Below are 24,164 nucleotides of genomic sequence, written 5' to 3' on the forward strand. Positions count from 1 at the left end.
AAAGTCTTTATTCAGAAACTAGGAGAGGGTGCATGTTATTTGATCTAAAAGACAAAATATTTAAACATAACTGGTCTAAACTCACTTGAGGAAGGTAAACCCCTCTACACTCACCCCAGAGTTGCACTATAGTGAAAGAAAAGAGGAAAATCCATGGAAGTGCACCACCAGCTAACACAGTCCAGCATACTGTGATAAAGCAAACAGCAATATCACTTATGTATCTTTAAGAAAACTCATACCAGAGATCAAAAATATAACAAACTTTCCTTATTATATACATTATGTTATAAGTGATAACATGAATTGAAGAATATCTTTAATCAAATGTGATTAGATTTCTTTTTTTCACAAATTGCAATTAAAGTGACAGTTAGACCTCTTGTATGACATCACTGGGAGATACTATGCTTGGAGAGATCTGGCTATATTTTCATGAACCAGTCTAAAATTTCACACAGTGTCTTAACTAGATGCTTTACAGACAGGATTCAAGCTCAGTACTGAGAGTTACACAAGTTTCCTTTACAGACACTCTTCTAGCAACTTATCAGAATGCTTGCCTTTGGAGCAGGTCAAGTCAGACACCCTTCTAAAGGAAGAAGAGGTGTCTAGATAACGGAAAAATTGGCCTGCACTGGGCCACAATGTCCTCTTTCAAGTTGGAAGATTTCTAATTCTTTCTTATAAACAGTAACTGAAGGTTCAATTATTTTCCCTCTACACCCACTGCAGGCATTTGTGCACAAACATCAAAGGGTAGTACAGTGATTCTGGCATAATGAAAAACACGCTTACCAAAAACCCAACATAACGAAAGCCTAAAAGGTTGCAAAAGGAAAACATTTTCCTTCTGTGATTTTATAACACAAAGTCTAACACCACAGTTAGATCAAATTTGCCTGAATAGTGGCAGTGTTACAAAAGGTTTGTTGCAAGGTAAAGTGTAGGGTTAGGGTTAGCACGCAAGTTAAAGTGGACAGACTGCTTCATGTTTGGACATGCAGTGGGTGTCAGTGTGACATCATAGTGTGACATCATACTCACTTCGGTGACTGACATAACCCCCTCAAGACTGTGATACCCTCTTGAAGCTAGTGCTCCTGTGTGATATCTTCCTGTCTCCACAAAGGGGGAGGGGGGGGGCTGTGCACCGAGGCACATACCTCATACCATCCCCCCAAGGGAAGGTGAGTCCACTAAGTCATGTCACTCCTCTCTTCCCCATGCCAGCTCAAGCAACTGCTCACAGTGCTATTCACACTGGAGATAATGCTGCAGCACAAAATCTGATAAATGTATAAAGAACAGAGTTCATGCAGAACTCCAAAAACTGCTCCTAGCAGTAAAAATGTGCTATGCATTCAATTGTGAATACAGTAAGGAGTAACACGTAGTACTCCAGTGGCAATCAAGCTACAATTTGTTCCGATACCAATAAGTCAAAAAGATAAATTCACCTGTTTTGGGGGAAGGAGTGTTAAGCACTGGCTAAGCTACCTCAAGAGAATCAAAGGTACAAGTGTCCGGTGCTTAAATTCCAATGCAGTATAAAAGCAGGCACTGCAAATTACATAGTTTTAGGACAAACCGTTGAGATTTTTTACAGAAAACCCTGGTCTGGCAGGATTAAAGGGCTGAAGCTTCACCCTGCTGCTGCTGTCATTTAAGGAAGTGTTCCTATCTAGGGGATTGAACTTCCCCAAAAATACAGTACCAGGTTTTCTAGAGTGAGGATCTTTTTAACTGTTGGGGCAGGAGACAGATGTTAACTGTAAAGCTTGTGCCTAGAAAGAGAGTTCCTGAAATCTTGATTGTGGCACATCTGAACTGTGCTAGTTATCTAATAACTGTAGATTTTCCTGGTCTGTCTTATGAATATACCGAGACTGGTCATCATGGTTGGGCAACTTAACAAGTGCTGCTGACAACATAATAAATTCTGCAACCTCCTGCAGCAGATATAAGTGGATAAATGGCACTGCATCATGTACTCACTATAGCATTCCATCTGTGTTGTTGGATCTGACCCTCAGATCTGATTAGGTTGCTTTTTTACAGCTCATGGCCATATGAAACTTCCTCCCTTACCCTTAATGCTCTATTCCCCTAACATACCTCAGATCTTGTTTGCTGACCTTATAGCATCATGGGAATATTAGAACAGTAGTATGAGGAACCAAAACCTGGAGTTCAAAAGAAGGAGCACTGGTTCCCTTCTAAACTCATTCTTCCAGAAGTCATACTAAAAGGTAGGGGGTTGGAGGGATGGGCGTTGAGGAAGAATGAAAATGGACAACACAGATGAAACATTATGGTGAGTACAACTCATGGTGCTAATTTTCATTCATTCTCAACAACTGGGACAGAGTCCCCAGCTACCTGAATCCTGGGATAACTCTAAGGAAGGATATTCCTGTGTACTGTTGAACCAAAGACTGCTCTTCCCCTTGAGATCAAATCCAATTTGTAATGAGTAATAAAGGTAAGAGGATTAGCCCAAGCTGCAGACGCACAGATATCGCCCATGGAAAAACTGGCTGAAAATACTGATGATATTGCCATGGACCTGGTTGAAGGGGTTCTCAAAACCTTTGGCAAAGACAAGCCCAATTTGTTATACACAAAGGATATACAATCAGTTAACCATCTGGCTAAAGTTACTTTTGCAACCGGCTTGCCCAATTTCAACTCTGCAAAAGAAACAAATAGTTGATCTGTTTTCCTGAAATTCTTTGTTCTATGCATATAGAAATGTAACTGCCTGTGAACATCCAACAAATGCAACATTTCTCTTTGGTTTGTGAAATATGGAAAGAAAACTGAAGGATTAAGGGGACTGGTTGATGTTAGATACTAACATCACTTTAGGAAGAAAGGAAGGGTTGGTTCAAAGTGCTACCCTATCTCTATGGAATATTAGATAAGAAGGCTTAGAAGACCAGGCCTGAAGCTCAGAAAATCTTCCAGCAGAGGTTATGGCTACCAAAAATACAGTTTTCCAGGATAAAAACTTTAGTTCACATTTTGCAGATGGCTCAAAAGAAGATTGAGTTAAAGCTTGTAATACCAAATTTAAATTTAAATCCCATGTTGGAGATTGATCTTTAAAAGGTGATCTCAGTAGAAGGGTACCCCTCATAAGAGTTATACAAAATTTTGAGGAGGCTAAGGTGGAATTGCTAAACCCTATATGAAAATTAGAAATGGTCACTAGCTGTACTTTAACAGTACAGGAACTAGCCTCTTCATTACAGATTGTAGCTAAAAACTCAAGAACTTTATATATTGGTGGTGAAGAAGGGTCAATGTCTTCCTGCTGCAACAAAAAACAAATCTTTTCCATTTACTTCTGTAACTCCTCCTAATGGAAGTCTTATGGGAAGATAAAAATATACGACAGACAGGGTAGGACAGCACAGGTTGTCTGGCTATCAATGGAAGTGGAGAAACCATGTAGTCAGCTTTAAGCCTGAAATGTCTGGGTGAATTATTGCCTGTTGGATGAGACAGGAGGTCTGGAATTGGATCCAGAATCCCATGAAGGGTAAACTAGATGAGGCCAAAGAAAGGGAAATCAAATCTGATGAGGCCAATAAGGGGCGATGAGGATGACATTGCTATTCAATTGAAATCCTTTCTGTTGCAATTTGGGGATTAAGGAGTTTGAAGATATGCACAGAGGAGACCGGTGGGCCAATCATGAAGGAGAGCATCTCTCGGCATTTCCTCCGGTGGGGAGATTAGGGCAAAGAACCTGCTGCACTTGTTGTTGAGGGGAGATGCAAAGAAGTCGCAGCAAGGCTGGCCACAGTAGCAGAATATCTTTTCCACAACTCTCATGTTGAGAAATTCTAATAACTGGCCTGGTTTAAATGGACAACTTTCAATAAATTGTCTGTTGAGGTTAAAAGCATTGGAAAGACAGCAAAGACTAAAATTGTAAAAGAACTAGGTGGACATTTAATTTTACCTTCATTCCCTTACGTAAAAATGCCCAGGTTTTTGTACCTACCCCCCACACATACACACTTATACGTGTATAGATATATATGTGTATATATATATATATATATATATATATATATATATATATATATATATATGTGTATATATATATATATATATATATATATATATATATATATATATATAAATATATAAATAGCTAACATATTTACACATTTTCAACCTATTTTTGCTTCACAGTTTACTTAACTGGTATACTTAACCAAACTGCTATTTTTAAATTGCTGAATTTTTATACATAATTCATGTATAATTTTATAATCTTACATTTTAATGCAAACTTGACTACTTGTTCAACTTGGTTGTTTTTATTTTATATCTTAGTGCTTGTTGCTTCATCATTTAACCTGTAAGTTACCTTTAAAAATGAGGTGGCTTTGGAATTCATGCTGGGTGCTTGGCTGGCAAGTGACTGTTTTCAGTAACTCTGTTTGGTTTTAAACGGAACCTGGAAATGTTTGTATGTTTATCTGATGAAGTTTTCAATAAGGAAATAGTGTTTTACATTGGTCTTATTCAATAAACAACTGAACCATGCCTGGAGGTGTTTGTGTGTAGTCAATTCTGTTCTAGTTTCTTACCGGCTGCACTTGTTGAGGACAGATGCAAAGAGGTCGTAGCAAGGTTGGTCCCATTGACAAAATATATTTTTCACAACTCTCATGTTGAGAGACCACCCATGAGGTAACAAAATGCTCAGCTTGTCTGCTATGATGCTGGATTTCCCTGGAATGTGCATTGCTATCAGAAATCGACTGGATGAGATCACCCACTGCCACAGTATCAGAGTTCTTGACACAAGGGATAAGTTCTGGTCCCTCCCTGTTTGTTGATGTACCATACCACTGACATATCGTCCATCTGAATTGCAATAATCCTGAAAGGGAGAGAGTCTTGAAAAGCCCTGCAATGCTAGGAGCGCTACTGTCATTTCCAGGACATTGATATGCATGTTGGCCTCTTCAGGTGACCATGTGCCTCGCACTGTCTTTCCCAAGAAATGCCCCCCCACCTAATTTGGGAAACATCTGTGGTCACTACAGCTTTGGGCTGAAGAAGAATGAATGGACAGCCTTGTAATACCTGATGTGACTGAGTCCACCACGAAAGGTACTTTTTGTATGCTTGAGTTATCCTGATCTGGGTTGACACAGGTTGATGTAGAATGGACCACTGAGGTGCTGAAGTCCATTGAAGAATTCTTGTATAGTATACTACTAGCAGAACTAGAACTATCACAGCAGACTTTGACCCCAAGGCCTGCAGAATCATTCGAGCCGGAAAGGAGGAACCGTGAATTATCTTTTTGACTTGAAATCAAACAGTCTGTACCCTCACATTAAGGGAAGGGAGACTGTCACTGATACTGTGTCAAACAAGGCCCCTATGAACTCTAATGTCTGAGATGGTTTTAGCTGAAATGTGTTGTGGCTGACAGTTATTCCTGGAATCCCTTCAATCTCAAGTGAGCTGCTACTACTGCCATGCATTTGGTTAACACTCTGGTGGCTATCGTGAGGCCAAAGGGCAGAGCTCTGAAATGACAATGACTGGCTCCCATCTGGAAGCGTAGGTATCTCCTGGATCACCTGTTCATTTTTATGTGATAGTACACATTCCGAAGATCTGTCATGCACATCCAGTCGTCCTTGTGCAGGAAGGGCAAAATGGACTGAAGTGTGACTATCCGGAACTTTGTATACTGAAATGATTTGTTCATATAGCTGAGAGCCAAAATTGGTCTCCAATCTCCAGTTTTCTTTGGCACTAAAAAGAATCTTGAGCAAGTTCCCGGCTCTTTATGGTCTGGGGCAACCTCTTGGATGACTGTTTGTTTTTCTAACAGATTTATTATTTCTAGAGCTGCTACTTTCCTCTGTCTAGGTGGAACATTGGGAATTTTGTTTGTTGTTGCAGGAAGAATCCCTAGACCTCTGGTTTTGCAGGCCTCTTCTGCTGCACAGTGTAGTCTTCCATTAGAGCCCCCCCCCCCACTGCTCCTGGGGGAACTATCACTATGTGGATCTTGGAAAGGACCCTGGGACTTTCTGAACCACAGTTTTCAGCCACCTCACCGATTCCTAGAGAAGGATCTTTGAGGGGTCAAAAAACATACCCCATCTGCAGAAAGTGTCTTGCCATTTTGCTCACACCTACAGTGTGTGCCCTTTACCTTAGGGCCAAACAAAGAACTTCCATCAAAGTGTGTATTGATGAAGAAGGACTTGGAGCGCCGCAAAATCATACAAGTGCATCCGGGCCTCTGGACCCGAAGGTGTAGGAGCCGGGAGAACTGCCACTTGAATTTGTGCTAAGAGAAACTTCCTCACCATTCTATTCACATCAGCTTCTGTAGGCTCCTGGAAGAATGACAGGATGAAGCTACTAAAGGGGATCTGGAATGTTGGTGTCTTTCCAAAAAAGAGATGGCACTTGGGAAGGGACCAGATCCAAGGAAGACGCATACCTGGTTGAGGTAACTGTTTTGGATCTCAGGGTATTGGATCAGATAAAATAGACTGGACATCCAACACCGAAGGATCTGAAGATATAGTTTTTGGATCTGACTTCTTAGAAGGTTTCTGAGCAGGCTCTGCAGACAGATCAGAGGAGAGTGGAAGATCCAGACAGATCTGACGGCCTTTTTATGTGCCCTTTATTGGAGGACTGAGCCCCAGATAGAGATTCTGAATAGGCCACAGGTAGAAAACTTTTCAGAATTAGCTTATTCTTGTGGTTTATCAAAGTACGAGAATTAATGCTTTGCAAATCTCACAATTAATGTTTAAATAAGCAGAGCACAAACGATAGGACACATAAGTTGCTGGCATCAAAGAGAGAAATTTTGTGCCTGCACTGCTAACATTTTTTTAAAGCCAGAGGGCTTTTCAGCCATCCTAACAAAATATCTTCTCTACAGAAAAAAAAAAGAAAACTTTTGGAAAGAAAGAAAAGGGAAAAAGAAAAGAAAAATGCCAACAACCATAACCAGTGAATAACAACAATAGTAATTGGAAGGGGAAAGGGAATATCAACAGTTGTAATTTAAGAATACACTACAGTAGAGTAGGATAAGGGAAGAGTAACAGACTATATAAGCACGGCAAGGACAGAAAAATACAAGATGAAAAGTATTCAAATCACTTATCTGACTAAAGTTCGACAGCTCAAAGTGACCACGTCCATATGCGAAGGTGGCAACCGAGATCCAAGGTATGTTAGGTGAACACAGCATTATGTGTTAGGGAGGAGCTTGAGCGTTTCATGTAGCCATGAGAGCGGCAGAGTTAGATCAGAGGGTTAGATCTGAACCAGAGTTGAGGAATGAATGGAAATTGATAACATTATATGTATTATTTCTTTTAACTTGCCATTTTATGAACAGCACAGGTGAATAGTGCAGGAAGGTAGGGTATTACTGTTACAGTGGATGGAGTATAGTTATACAGCAGATTAATTGCTCCTTACTAAATGTCTGCCTGCTCAGGGCTATTAGTCTAGAAAAGCAAGGGACTAGATGAATCTTAATTCTATCAATAAACAGTGTTTTTGCCAGTCTTGCTGCTTACTGGACAGCATGCTTTCTGGAAAGTCATAAATCTCAATGTGAGTGGCATGTTGGCACCTTCTCAAAAAAACACATGGAACAGTTCCTTTTGTAGGGTCCACTGTAGGCATTCAGTGCAGGCATTTTCTTCCTTCCTTCCTTGACTTGAGGCAGCCCTATAAGTCTTGCATTATATTGATGGAACCTGTTTTACTATTTAAGTGAAACCAGTTTACATTATTTCAAATGCAGCCTGTTTACATTACACAAACAGGAACCAGTTTAAGCTATGCCAGTGGAACCACTTCACATTAACTCAATGGAAACAGTTTACATTTCAAAGGAACCTGTTTACATTACTTTGACAGAACATATCAATCTACTTGGCTAATGAATGGTGTTCCTTACTACTCAGATCATGATCCCAAACAGCATCTGGTAACTCCTGCTGCTGGCTGGCACCGATGGACACAGCAGATTCTGTAATACCCACTTTAATAAATATACTTTGTCATCTTCTGCTTGCTAATCTATAAGTTTAAAATCATGTAAGTTTATATGTGCTTGTAACAACTTGCTTGTCAGTTTGTCTGTCTTACCTTCAGAATAAGGGCTAAGTGCAGACACACAGGGGTGACATCTGTCAAAATGTACAGAATTTTCAAACCTTGTCAATTGGCAGGCCCATATTTATTCTGCACTAAACTGCTCTGTAAATGCTGCTCCTCACTTGACTGTTGGACACTACAGGACCAATTCAGATAATTTGATTATATAAATATTACTAAGGCTACAGATTACATCATCTGGAGTATTTACTTGTAAATGGATTTTTACAGGTATCATCAATAAAGGCACAAGTATCCTCTACACTTCTTACCATTCCAGTGGCTGACGTTACTTCCTTCTCAATCAAGGGCCACTTGAATACATTCTGAGAAAATTACCTCAGTGTCCGAAGTACAATCATGATTTAACTACCATAATGCTAAAGGCAAGCTCTGCCACAATTTCCTCTACATTTTATCCACAAGTCCATCCTGGTGCTGATATTGCAGTCAGTATTCCAGAATTTAACTTGCACTGCACTGAAAGTGAAACCCTGAAACTGGGAAAAGGAAGAGTATACATAAAGCTGGGCTATTTAAATAAGTAATGTACATATCATCTAGTGTTTAGGCTGATGACTGTTCCAATGAAGGCCATTCAGTCACTTAGGATTAGTCAAACAGAGAATTCTGATATTTTAACATATAACTTTTGCTGAGGGTAAGTAACTCTGGAGATATAATTACAGTAATTTTTAAATGGAGTGGGGTCCTGGAGAGATAAAGCTCCCCAAAGAAAACATTAAAGTCTGTAGCAATTACTGTAACACACAAAAGTGTTACCAGCACTAAACGTTCTACAAGGAAACAGCTCCAGTACTTACTATTAACGCCCACCCTTCCAAGCATGTCTAAAGGTCAGTTCCCTGTGCTTTCTCCTATTAACCTGGTGAACTTGGGCATCTTGAGGCAATGTAGCAACTGCCTCATGTACACTGACAACCCTCTCCTCTTACCTCCCAACACTCAGACTTGTGACAGATGCACTTGTATATCCAAATTGGAAGCCATGCACTCTCCAGCCAAGACCGGAATAACTGGTCAAGAGGAGAAGGTGAACACTTGCACCACATCACATGGAAGACATAGCCCTCCAGAACACACACCAGCACTGTCTTCACATAAAAGTACAAACCACACACCCACCTTCACTGAGGCTCTCAATAAAAATGTATCCAAACAGCAGAGACCTGCAAGGCAGAAACGCACTCGACCACAACACAACACTAATCACGAGAAACATAACTCTCCTAAACAGTGTGCCACTCAACCAAAGCCCCTAAGGGAAAACAGCATGCCCAGCACACTGGTTATAGCCGACTCGATAGTGAAGCACATCGTCATCCCACTCACTAGGTTGAATAAGGAGAAAGTAACAGTCAGCTGCCTGTCAGGCTCCAAGATCGGCCACATAACGCACACATTGAGGTCCCTCAACAACAGGTCCAAATATGACTCTGTCATTGTACATGTGGGTGTGAATGACCTAAGACGTACCTTCCTGGACTACATGAAAAGAGACAGGTGGGTATGACCCTAGCCCTGAGCAGCATCCCACCATCACCCAGAATGATACCACAGTACAAGCAGAAAATGACTGATTTCAACAATTGGCTAAGTTTCTGGTGTTATTCTAAGGGGATCCAGTACCTGTCTGCCTGGAATGACATGATTGACAGACCTCTACGCTTTGGCAGAGATGGCCTGCATCTGTCACCCCTGGGCTTCCGGATACTGGCTAAGGCTCCTGCCACCCCTATAGTGCCTTTTTTAGGTGGTGTTCCAAAGACCAAATTACCACCGTAACAGCTACAAACAAATGCAGTCTGAGGGTCATCCTGCTCAACACTAGAAGTCTAAATCTCAAAATGCACTCGCTCGAAGCACTCCTTAAAATGGAGAACATTGGCATTTGTGCTGTAACAGAGACCTGGTTCAAGGTAGCAAAAAGCACCCCTGCACTACCAGGCTATAACTCATTCCACACCTTTCGGCCCCAGAACTTGGACCAAAGCTCCAAAGGCAGTGGTGTTTCCATATTCATAAAGGATGCACACACCTCCAGACTGGTAGCCCAACATAATGCATCTGAGATACTTCAGGTGCAGCTAATACTGGGTAAGACAGCAATTCAGGTTGTAGACTGCTATAGGTCACCAACCATGTCCAAAGACTCACACTCCATGTTCCAAAGCACCCTGGAGAATATTAGGGTCCAACCTAACACTCATACTCAGTGACTTCAACTACCCCTCCAACAACTGGGAAAACTACTGGTGTACCAATACACTTGCCCAACACTTTCTGGAATTCATTAATTCCAATGCCCTGGACCAGCTCGTTCTTACCCCCACCAGAGGTAGCTACATCCCCGACATGGGTGACTGCTGTTCTACACCAATAGTCACCTCCTCCCTGGATAGATCTGGCCACAAACTAATCACCTTGGAACCCCCCCCCCAAAAGGTAACCACCATGAAAAACTTCTCCAAAGCTAACTTTGGGCTCCTAAAAACAGAGGTGGCTAATTTCACGGCACCCATGCAAATGGAGAATTGTTGCATGATCGCCGAATCATACACCAATGCATTGTATGAACATGTACACAAATGCATGGATCTCGCCATACCTAACAGAACCAAGATGCTCTCCTCAAAAAAAGGAAGCCAATCTGGTGGTCCCCTGCCATAAACAAACTCTATAACAGAAGGAGGAAACTGATGCGGAATAAGGTGAAGTCCCAAGACTGGAAAAACTCCCTTATCAGCATCAACAAAAGGCTGAGATCCCTCATCAAATCCTCTAAAGCTAGCTAAGAAAACAGAATAGCAGCAGATAGTAAAGACAACCATAAGGCCTTCTACAGTTGGTTATCTCCTATACCGAGCAGATAATGCCAATATACTGGCCGACAGATTCACTGCCAACTTTACCCCGCCAAAGGACCAATCACAATACCAGCAGATTGCCAGGCACCCAGTATTATTGTTGCACAGGTTAAAACAGCACTGCCCAAGGCCAAGAATACAGCTTCTATGGGACCTGAAAATAGCCCCGGCTGTGTTCTACATGAACTACAGAGTGAACTGGCACCTCACATGTGTGCCCTGTTCAATCACAGCCTCACCTCAGGCTTTGTCCCTACCGAATGGCGCAATGCTACAGTCATCCCGCTCCACAAGGGAGGAGCGACTATAGACCCCGGGAACTATCACCCCATTAGCCTGACAAGTCTGATATGCAAAGCTATGGTACGCATCATCATGGACCTAATAAACAAGGACATAGGAAATCTCCAAACTCTGGATCCTACACAGTTTGGTTTTGTGAAGGGTAGACCTTGCTTGCTCAACTTGGTCGACTTCTTTGAGTTAGTCACCAGAGCTGTGGATGAAGGCAAGGTGGTTCATACAGCCTACTTTGATCTGGCCAAGGTCTTTGATACCATTCCCCACTGAGGAATCACAGGTGGTTCATACAGCCTACCCTGATCTGGCCAAGGCCTTTGATACCATTCCCCACTCAGGAATCACAGAAAAACTCACTAAGCTAGGCATCAACCCCAATATCACTAGGTGGGTTGCAAACTGGCTCACAGATAGAACCCTCAGTGTGAAAGTAGCTGACTCCAAGTCAGACTGTCAACCAGTCATGAGTGGAGTCCCACAGGGTTCAGTCCTGGGTCCTCTCCTGTTTGGTATATACTTCTCTGAAGTCCAGGCCAACACGAAGGGACACTGGCTGACAAAGTTCGCAGATGATTGCAAGTTAGGAGCTATTATTAACTCCCCAAGTGATGCTGACATCCTACAGAAAGGCCTCAATGAGACCAACGACTGGTGTCAGAACCATGGCCTTAAGCTCAATGCCAAAAAATGTGTCGTCAACCCCCTTGGGAAAAACCTGGTTCCCTTGAATTACCACATTGATGGTAGTCCACTGAACACAGAAGGTGTTATAAGAGATTTAAGAGCACAGGTTGAGAGCAACCTCTCTTTTGACCACCACATTGCCACTGTGGTCAGAAAGTCCTTCTATGTGGCACATCTCATTACTAAGGGTTTTGCATCCAGGAAGAAAGAGGTCATTGTCTCCGTCTACTCTTCCCTCATTAGGCCAGTCATCGAGTACAATGCCCCATTTGGCATGTACCTCACTAGACACCTGCAACAACTGGAGAGGCTACAAGAGTACCTCACAAAGAGGATCCTAGGCCTTTAAACATTTGTCCTATATGGACAGACTCAAAAAACTCTATTCTCTGTCTCATTTCACCTACTTAGAGGCGATTTCTGCTTGACTTACAAAGCCATGTCTGACCCAGTTCTGTTAGAAATGCTACATCTAAAGAAATCCCAATCCCAATGCACCACACGCTCCAGAGACCTCAACCTCATTACCACAATCAACAGAACATGCTGGAGGGACAGGTTCATAAGCCAGAGAGTGCCCATGCTAGTGAATAGACTTCCCATACATGTCAAGCGGACCACCTCACTAGCCCTCTTCAAGAGGAATCTTGATGAGTGGATGGGAAATACAAAATTCACCCTGGGAATCACTACAGTGGCTCTACTCAACAGAGGAACTAGGGACTAAGGTTGGGTGGCACGATGCCAGGGTAATCCTATGGGCAGGGCTTGTAAAGGCTCCAGGGCCATTAGCCTAGTACACACCTATGAACCTATGAAAGCTCCAATGAACATGTTGGCTCTAATTAAAGAAGCCTGGATGAGATGAGACTAATGACTGGTTAATGTTATCATATATTCATTTTTAAACCTACATTCTGGAGCTCAACAGGCTAATTTATTATTAATCTGATACATGTATCATATACATATGTAGACACACACACACACACATATACATATATATATATATATGTATATAAACATATACATATGCACGTATGTGTGTACATATACATACACACACATATATATATATATATATATATATATATATATACACGTATGTATATGTGTACATATACATACATATATATATATATACATATACACATACACACATACACACAGACACACACACACACACACACACACACACACACACACGTATACATTTTTTATTTAATGACTGCATTTTTCCCATGTAAAGTAATCTAAGTAATATATTAAGATGGGGATACTAACTGTTCATATCAGGTAATATATTGGACAATACTCGGGGACAGTGATTTTTCATTTTTTCCAGGAAAAAATACCGGTAAATCCTAAACTTGGAAGGTGTAAAAAATGATAAAACACAATATTTTCTCAGAATATGTCATATTTGGACAGAGAACTAATTCACCCTAAGATGTATTTTTGCTCGTAATCATTATCTATAATGTTGTCAGCTTGAATTACTGAGTGCCGTGTATCTAGAATCTGCTTCAGTTTTCAGAATATCTTGAAGCATGAGAAACGTTATAATGAAATCACTTTAATGACCAAAAACTACATATAAAAATCATGGGTATATTTCCAGGATTTCATCTCATGAGAATGGAATTTTATTTTTTTGAAAACCGAAAATCAGGTAACCTGACCATCAGTGGTTCAGTCAACAAGTCTGGGACCAGCACGCATTCAATACGTTTGATTGCTGTAACCTTATACTGATATTTTTATTTCCCATACACATATTATATGCATATACTATTGTTGAAGGAAGTTAATGACTGGCAACTTCTGATTTATAAGGGGAAGCCTAATCCATACTCCCTGCATAATGTATCTTTCATACTTCTTTTCCGCTTCTGATATTTACTTTAACTTTATAGGTCAGACAAAGGTAACCTCTTATCCATCTACATAAGAAGCAGGACATAATGACATTTCTACAAGTCTTTTGGAACAGTTCAGGTTTTTCAGCTCTATGATTTTTCTGCTAAGCAGACAAGAGTACCTTTTCAAGCCATTTTCAGGTAGATTTTTCAGGGTCTACAAAACACATTACATTCAACAATGTGCTGTACCCCATGATGTATGAAGCTGCAAAATGATCTACTTAGAGGGATTAGACATGCCCCTTAGAATTAGATGAGCTACAAAACATGGTTTTCTGACTTTAGCAGGTAAACCCTAGTCCACAGTCCCCAGATCTTTAATGATGCTGTTGTTTTTCTACGTTTTGAAGATTTGCAGATAATCTTAATTTATCTTGTTTTTACCTGGTTGCATGATGCTAAATTTAGTCATATGAAAGGTATGGTTGGTGTGAATTTTTGTAGATTAGTTGGAAATGTTCTGCATGATAGATATTTTGGAAATGTTGTGAATTATAAGCAGTAGTCTGGCATTTTTAGAAGCACAACTCTAATGCATATACTCTAAAATTCTTCACATGGCATCATAGAATAGTAAACAAATAAAACAAACACAAAGAAGGGTTACAATCAAAATGTCAAGGTGGCTTACCTCGACAGTTAGAAGGACAAACACGGAACGGCAAAACTGCGAACACAATTCCTGTCAAATATGAAACACTGATACGGAGAATGTGTTCGCAGTTTGGAGCGTCAGTGTTTTGAAGGGCATCACACTACAGTGGGGATTGGGCAAATTACCCTTTTCCTCACTGTAGTGTGATCTTGGAGTTAGAATATATAAGTAGCAGAGGGTGTGGGGGATGCAGGTGGGCTTGCCCCCCTGCAAAACAGTATTTCATTTTCTGCCTCGTAATGGCGAGTGGTCGAATGTTGATTCTTTCCTTTCAGGGAATCGCATTCTAAGCAATAGGCGTGACCCTTTTTGTTATATCGGGTCGGGGATGTGAATGGTTCGAGGTACAATAAGTTACCCCGACATTTTGATAGTAAACTGCTAAGAAGTACATTACTTTTACTGCTTCCAAAAACAATACAAACCTAGAAAAAATAGAAAGTAAATGTCGGAACCAATGTTATGATAGTTTTTTGTCGGTAATTTTTATATATACGAGTAGCATCTTTAATAAATTATCACTTATAAACAGGCAATCATACATTTTATATAAATGAAAACAAACCATATTTTTCAGTTGCAAACATTATACATCACTTACAATCTATCCAGTCATTGTCAGTCCAATATTACAAAGCTCATTGAAATCCTGCATTCCCTTATACCTCATTCCTCCTCCAAAACATTATTCTGCATGCATTGTTCTCACGAATACCATTTTTTTCTATTAAATTTGCTCCTGCTTTTTTCTAAAGATCCCACTTCCAATTGTTTATCTCTGTTACAATATTCTAAACTTCTATTAGTGTTGGTTTAGACTTTAATTTTGGTAGCTGTAAAAAAATACTAGAAAATGGAAATCAAACTCAGCAAGGCTTAGCTAACTATGTCTAGCCAATTCCAATTCTGTATCACAGCTCAAAAAAGTCATTCCCTTAGTTACAACAGTTTAGTTTGCTCACTCAGTATTTCTAATACAGCACTCTGAAGGACATTTTTAAAGTCTGTCAACTCATTACACTCCACAAAACTATGTTCCTAATTACCTATTTCTTCCCAATCACATCTCTAACATTTGGAAAAAAAATATTTGTAGTCTGCTTAAGCTAAAAGGACCACCCCATAACTTTTAGAAACAGTTCCCTATCCTTGCACTGGTAGGAGTAAAATATTAAGAAATTAAATTAGTTTTTGCACCTTCTCATGGTTCTGCATAAGAAATAAGGGCACATACATTCAAAAACTGAGCTGATTAGTTTTTCAATGGATATCATTTAACATGACAGTAGATAAAAAGTCACTATATTTATTTTCACTACATCAGTATAGGCTGAAGGATATATATTTTCTGTTCATTATACTATACGGTGTTGTGAGTGGAAAATGGTACGTGCAGATGGGGGTGAGTGTTAAGGCTGGTATATGCAATACAGTAGACGGGGGGTGTTAGGGCTAGTATATGCAATACAGTAGATGGGGGAGCGTTAAGGCTGGTATGTACAATACAGTAGATAGGGGGAGCATTAAGGCTGGTACATACAATACAGTGGATTTGGGGAGTGTTAACTCTGGCATATACAACACAGTAGATAGGGGAGCATTAAGGCTGGTATATACAGTACAGTAGATGGGGGGTGTTAAGGCTGGCATATATAATACAGTAGATGGGGGAGTGTTAAAGCTGATATAGGCAATATAGTAAATTGGGGAGAGTGTTATGACTGGTATGTGCAATAGAGTAAATGGGGCAGGTGCAGTGATTTCTCTTTTCAGAGTTTTGCAGAATTGGAGGTAGTTGCACCCTTTTTGGTTGAAATCACTACATATAGCTATTTACTGTTCAAGTCTAACATTCAAATGCTTTTCCATATTTTTGTGGCCCTCCTCTGACATCTACTATCTGCAATGTCTCAGTGCCCCATTTCAATCACTGAAGTCAATACCAAGGAATTCTGGTAAACAGCCACCCTGATGGCAAAGAACACTTTTCCCATTTCTCCAGTCTTTGATCCCCACCCTAAATGCCATGGGTAGAAGTCTATCACTTTTCTTATAAGGAAGCTGTTTAGAGGCAAAATCCAAAACTAAATGTAAACATCCTGTCAGATACTATGGGAACAAGTATAATGGCTGGAAAATTACTAACTGAATTACTGGCCTTTCTATAGATGTCCAAACGCAAGTACAGCTTAGAATCATCACATTAGCCACACACAGATGATTTTATAAGGCTTTTTAAATACACGCTATAAGCACTGGATTACAAAGACTGATACTTTGTGATACACCCACACATACACACATAGAGATTAGATATAATACTATATATATATATATATATATATATATATATATATATATATGTGGGTCTACTTCGGATGAGATGATCGAAGTTTTAAAACTTCGAATTTCATATGGCTAAGACCATATGATCTAAGTTTCAAAACTTTGAACATCCAAAAGAAAAAAACAAAACAAAAAAAATTTTCCGGGACGTTTTTCCAGGGGGAAAGCCCTCCTGCACCCCCACACCCCCTGCTATTTAAATATACCAACTCTGAGATTGCACTACAGTGAGGAAAAGGTAAATTTTCCCATTCTGCACTGTATGGACATCTCCATTCAGAACGTCTGAAGTTTTAAAACTTCGATCATCTGAAGGAAACCCAGATATATATATATATATATATATATATACACACACACATATATATATATATATATATATATATATATATATATATATATATATATATATATATATATATATATATATACACACATACATATGTATTATATACACATATATATTTACTAATAAGTTTGGGCTTCAACAGATCTTAGATAAACCAACTAGAGGGATAAACATCTTAGGTATACTATTTACGAATTATAACAACAGTAGGATTCAGTTGTACTGCTACACCTTTGTAGGAGTGATCATAAACATTTGTTATTGTAGCTATTCTCAGAAATCTACAAAACGTATGACAAATACATAGAAAGGGGGGCTAATGTTAACTGTAAGCTTACAATTTACTGTATTCATTGCAGTTTTCCTCCTGGAACTCCCTCCCACATAATATAAGAAACATCCCTCATAAGTCCCAGTTCAAACTTGAACTTAAACACTATCTCAAACACCTGTCCCTGTCCCTGTCAAGCTCCAACTTGATTCTAGCCACCCCCTTCCTAAATCCACTCTCTTCTCTCACATCTCTCGCTCTATCCTCAGTTTCCTCCTAAATCTACTTTCTTCTCTCTTATCTTTCTCTTTCCTCATTTCCTGCTCCACTCCATAGTGCTAATACTACAACACACCAACACCCCACTTCCTTTAAATAAATCTCTACATCCAGACTTCCTTGTTGTTACTGTATAGATACACACTTAAACCTGTACATAATTGTTAAATTGATTATTTTCACTTTGTTGTATAGTTGTCTAGTGCCATCTCTGATAGAAATGTTTGTCTTGAATGATTGTAATTATAACCGGAGCTTTTCTCCTCTGGTCTCCACTGAAAATGGGCCTTTGGCTCAGCTGGACTAACCCGGTTAAAAATGACAATAAATAAATTAGAAGAATGAAAGAATTAAAACAGAAAGCCAGGGTAGAATATGAAATAGCAATGGATATGGCAAAGGATAAAATCCCTTCTTTATAAGTATGTCACAAAGGTCAGGTGTAGTGCAAGTTACAACCCACCAGTTTTACTACATGATATAATTATAAAAAGTCTTTCTTAAAAGTTAGAGGGACTTGAACAATCTTTTGTATCCATTCCATTAACATACAGGTAAAAGAGTGAAATAAATTAAATGTTTTACATAACTAACAAAGAAATATCTCTTAAAATAAACACACATAATATTGTGCAACTAGATGAGGTGAACATACTATGACCTAGTTGGGTATCATATTAAATAATAAAGTGCCGCAATCACCATGACACAGAAGAAGATTCGTGGCACTCTTGTTTACAGAGTCAAGGGACATCAATTGTGTTGTCTTACAATTTTTTTCAGACTTGTTCAGAAAGGTCCTAGGTAAGAACTTTGGTCTTGGCATAAGGTACATAGGCATGCTCTCTGTGGTGAATCATGTTAAGTTAAATAAAAGGGGAAAGTTGAATATCTGATTGCATAGTGATATAAGTGAATATCTGGTTGTAAAATATAAAGCCATTCATTATCTTACAACATACTTAATCCACTTCTGGGTTATGGGTTATATGGAGGCTGCAGCCTATCCAGACTCATACTGGGCACATAGCCATGAAATTAATCCTGAAAAAGGAGCAACTCACTGCAAAATACACACACACACACACACACACACACACACACACACACACACACACACACACACACACACACACACACACACACACACACACACACACACACCTCATAGATAATTTAGGGGATTGACAATTCACCAACAACACATCAACACATCTTTGGCATATGGTAAGAAACCAGAGAATCTTGAAGGGAAAACTCACATGCACACAGAAAGGACATGTAGCCTGTACACAGAAAGCACCGCAACCAAGAACCAAACTGGTGAAACAGGTGCTGTGAAACAATAATCCTGATCAGTATGCCTCCCCAAAACAAAATTGAATCTATAAAGTACAGTTGTCTAAATAAAGTTACTATAACAAAAACAAAAATCTATTGTTTATTAGTAAAAGTAAAACCAAAAGTTACACTGACTTGTTTAATAAGATTATTCATCAGAATAATTAACAGTCCATTGTGCCTCTAAGTAATAAACCTGATCAAAAAATAGATAATTGAAAAAGTACAGTTGTGTACACTTACCATAAATGTAGATGTTCAAGTGTATTCACTGTTGCAGTCATCACACTTGGGTTATCTGCCTGCAGGTAGCTCTCAGTCAGCCCAAATACCAGAGTCTTGGGATTTCTGCGTCGGATGCTGTCGCCTCTTCCATGATGTCAGGTCGTCAGGGGTATAAAACATGCAGCTGACGCCATTACATCAGTTTTTCTTGCCATAGATGTCAGGAGCACATGAAATAGGAAGCTATTACATGGTGGGGAACACCTCCAGTAAAAAGTAAATACCCCTGCCATAAAAGATGGCCATAAAGAAGATAGGTAAAAAGGATAGAGAAAGCCAGGGGGTTGGAGGGAGGGAGGGAAACCAGGACTACAACAGTGAATACACTCGAACATCTACATTTATGGTAAGTGTACACAACTGTACTATGTTCTTCGTGTTTCACTGTTGCAGTCATCACACTTGGGATGATTCCCAAAGCTGAGGTAGGATGGAGGCAGTCCAAGTGTTGGGGCTGGCTAGCAGGCCTTGTAAGATTGCTGTAGCAAATTCAGCTCTGGATTTAGAAAAAATAGGTAAGTGGTAATGCTTGGTGAAGGTGTGTACAGAACTCCAGGTTGCAGCTTCCAGGATGTCCCTGGTGGGGACCCTCCTGACAAATGCTGTAGAGGTTGAAGTAGCCCGAGAGGAATGAGTTCTGATCCCCAGAGGGGTAGGTTTTCCATGGTGCTTGTAGCAGAAATTGATGCAGTGTGCTATCCATTTGGAAATGGTTTGCTTCAAAATGGCCTTGCCCTCTGCCCCTGTAGCAAAGCTGACTAGTAGCTGGTCAGATTTTCTGAAAGGCTAAGTCCTGTCAATGTAGAACCTGAGCGGTCTGTGCACCTCCAAGGAGTGCAGGATCCTTTCCCCTCTATTCTGAGGATTAGGGAAAAAGGTTGGCAAATTGATGGATTGGTTTAAAGCCACACTGGATACCACCTTGGGCATAAAGGAAGGGTTAGTCCTGAGGGAAACCCTGTCAGCATGGAAAATAATAAAGGGCTCCACCACCATTAGTGCCTGTAACTCACACACTCTTCTTGCTGAAGTAATAGCTAGAAGTAAGGCTGTTTTCCAAGAGAGGAACTTTAACTCTGCTGAAGCAGCAGGTTTAAAAGGGGGGAGTGTGAGCTTTTCCAGTACAAAGTTAAGGTCCCAGGCCGGGATGGGAGCTCTCCTAGGGGTCCTTAAATTTTTAGCTCCTCTCAGGAACTGCTTGATGAGAGGGTGAGAAAAGAGAGGACGCTCAGTATTATAATGAGCTGAGATGGCAGAGGCATGAATCTTAATGGATGAGAAGGATAGGCCTTTGTGGAGCAGCTCTGCTAAGTAATCAAGGATATGAGGTAAGTTGGGCACAGCTGTGTCCTTTCCTTGAGACTGACTCCAAGAACAATATCTTTTCCACTTTTCAGCATAGGATTTCCTAGAACTAGGCCTTCTGGCCTCAAGGATGACGTCCAGCACCTGTTTGCTGAGGGATGCTGGTGGCGTATTCATGGGATAAACCAGGCTGCAAGGTTTAGGGTTTGCAGCTATGGATGCAAAATCTGTCCCTCTTGCTGAGACAGCAGGGAAGGTGTCTGATGTAGGTGCCAGGGTGGCACTGCTGTCAGACTGCTTAGGAGTGGGTACCAGTGCTGGCGTTGCCAATCTGGTGCAATAAGGATCGCCCTTGGTCTGTCCTGTTTGATCTTGAGTAGTACTTTTGAAAGGAGGGGCAGAGGAGGAAAGGCATAAATTGAGAAGTTTTCCCATGTAAAGGATACGGCATCCACCTTCCAGGTTCTGCTGTGAGGGTTCCTGCTCAAAATATGATCAACTGGTGGTTTTGGGTGCAGGCAAAAAGGTCCACCTCCGGAGTTTCCAACCTCTGGGTTAGAAGTTTGAATGAGTTGGGTTCCAGTTTCCACTCATGAGGGTCCAGTAGATTTCTGCTTACGACGTCTGCCAGTGAATTTTGCTTGCCTGGCAGGAATTGAGCTTGTAGGTGCACTTGGATGCTCAAGGCTATGTTCCACAGAGCCATGGTTAACCTGCAGAGTGGGTAAGAATGAGTCCCGCCCTGCTTGTTTATGTACCACATAAAGTACAGTTGTGTACCTACCATAACTGTAGATGTTCAAGTGTATTCACTGTTGCAGTCATTACACTTGGGTTATCCTGCTGGCAGGCTACCCGCAGTCGGCCTGAATTCCAAAGTCCTGGTCCGGCGTTGGTTGCTGTCGCCTCTTCCCTGACGTCAGTGCGCCAGGGGTATAAAAGATGCAGCCGACGCCATTTTCTTCAGTTTTTCTTGCCCCAGATGTCAGGTGCCCCCAAAAGGGTAGGCTAAAAATTCTGCTCATAAAAAAGCATGCACTAACATAAACATGACATTCATCTACAAGCAAATACACCACATAGGTTGTATAGAATAGAGAAGTACAGATAAGTCCCAGCAATGAAAGGGGGATGGAGGGAGGGTAACCTGGACTGCAACAGCGAATACACTCGAACATCTACATTTATGGTAGGTACACAACTGTACTATGTTCATCGTGTTTCACTGTTGCAGTCATTACACTTGGGTTGAATCCCAAAGCTGAGGTTGGGTGGCTGGGCCTAGTTAGAATTAGGAGTGGCTATGAGGCCTTGCAGAACTGCAGTGGCGAAGCCTGCTCTGGATTTAGAGTAAAGAGGTAAGTGGTAGTGCTTTGTAAAAGTGTGCACTGATGTCCAAGTTGCAGCCTCCAAAATGTCCTTGGTTGGTACTCCTCTGAGGAAGGCTGCTGAAGTGGCTGCTACTCTGGTTGAATGTGGCCTAATGCTCTTAGGCACTGATTTGCCATGTTGTGAATAGCAGAAATGAATGCAGTGGCCTATCCATTTTGAAATAGTCTGCTTTGAAATAGCTTTTTCTTGCGATCCTGCAGCATATGCCACTAAGAGTTGCTCAGTCTTTCTGAAGGCTTTAGTTTTGTCCAAGTAGCTGTCTGTGTATGTCCAAAGAATGCAGAAGTCTCTCCCCCTTATTCTGTAGGTTTGGATAAAAGGTAGGCAAATTAATGGTTTGGTTAAGAGCCACACTGGACACTACCTTAGGCGTAAATGTTGGGTTTGTCCTTAGAGAAACCCTGTCCGGATGGAAAATAATAAAAGGTTCCACAGCCATTAGTGCCTGTAACTCTGAGACTCTTCTTGCTGAGGTTATTGCTAGGAGCACAGCTGTTTTCCATGATAAGTATTTTATCTCAGCTGTATTGGCCGGCTCAAAAGGAGGCAGTGTGAGCTTTTCCAAGACAAAATTGAGGTCCCATGCAGGTGTTGGAGCTCTCCTTGGAGGTCTTATGTTTTTGGCTCCTCTGAGGTACTGCCTTAGCAGTGGACGTGAAAAAATAGGTAGATCAGTATTGTAATGAGCTGAAATGGCAGAGGCATTGATCTTAATTGATGAGAAGGATAGGCCTTTGTCCAGCATCTCAGTTAGGTATTGTAAAATCTGAGGAATATTTGGTACAAGCGTGTCCATTCCTTCTGCCTGGTTCCAAGCACAGAATCTCTTCCATTTTTCTGTATAAGATTTTCTGGTGCTGGGCCTCCTGGCCTCCAAAATAACATACATAACTGCTTTAGAGAGAGCTGTGTTCTGAATGGTTAAATTATCAGCCATGCAGCCAGATTTAGGGTTCTGAGTTGGCTGTGCAGGATCTGATTGTTTTGTTGGGTCAGCAAATGAGGAATTTGGGGTAATGTCCAGGTTGGGCCTTGAGACAAGCTCTTTAGGATTGGGTACCAGTGCTGGCGTGGCCAGTCTGGGGCAATCAATATCATTTTTGGCTTCTATTGTCTGACCTTTAGGAGTACCTTGGGTAGGAGAGGCAGTGGAGGAAAGGCATATATTGTAAGGGTTTTCCAGCTGAATGATAGGGCATCCACTTTCCATGCTTGTTTGTGATAAGTCCTTGTGCAGAATCTCTGTAGTTGGCAGTTGTGCGGGGAGGCAAATAGATCTATGTCTGGGCATCCCAATTTCCTTGTTATCATGCTGAAGATTTATGGAGCTAGTTTCCACTCGTGAGGATCCTTGAGATTTCTGCTTAGTTCGTCTGCCAGAGTATTTGTCTTTCCTGGCAGGAATTGTGCTTGCAGGTGTACTTGATAAGTCAATGCTGTGTTCCACAAAGTCATGGCTTGTCTGCAGAGGGGGTAGGAATGTGTGCCTCCCTGCTTGTTTATGTACCACATGACTGTAGTATTGTCTGTCTTTACCAGCAGTTGTCCTGGATGAAGTAGATCCTTGAAGGCTGTCAGGGCATTCTGAACAGCTAGCATCTCTTTTTGATTGATATGAAGATGCATTTGGCTTGCTGGCCATGCTCCCTGAATACACTTTCCTGCCATGTGGGCCCCCCAGGCATAATCTGATGCATCTGTTGTTAGTGTTTGCCTGGCCGTGGGTAGAGTGTATGGCTGTCCCTTGTTGTGGTGACAGGCCTGTGCCCACCATCGAAACTCCTGTTGCAGGCAGGGAATGAGGATAATTAATGTTTCCAGGCTGTGGCAATGTTGAGTCCAAACACTTTTTAGATACCATTGTAGTTTCCTCATATGCAGTCTTGCATATGGAATTAGTAGAATGCAGGAAGCCATGAAGCCCAAAGTCTGCAGAATTTTTCTTGCAGATAACTGGGTCTTT

At 40.9% G+C, this 24,164-nt stretch overlaps 1 protein-coding gene across 1 annotated transcript in view; it reads right to left on the bottom strand.

Moving 5' to 3' along the window:
* ANKH (ANKH inorganic pyrophosphate transport regulator) overlaps window positions 1-24,164 on the bottom strand; it is a 1,474,332-nt gene that overhangs the window by 1,255,403 nt on the left and 194,765 nt on the right. The gene's annotated exons all lie outside the window — the stretch shown is intronic.

Source organism: Protopterus annectens, chromosome 3.part0 (assembly GCF_019279795.1).
Source record: "Protopterus annectens isolate FY-2018-M chromosome 3.part0, PAN1.0, whole genome shotgun sequence".
Classification (NCBI taxonomy): Eukaryota; Metazoa; Chordata; order Ceratodontiformes; family Protopteridae; genus Protopterus; species Protopterus annectens.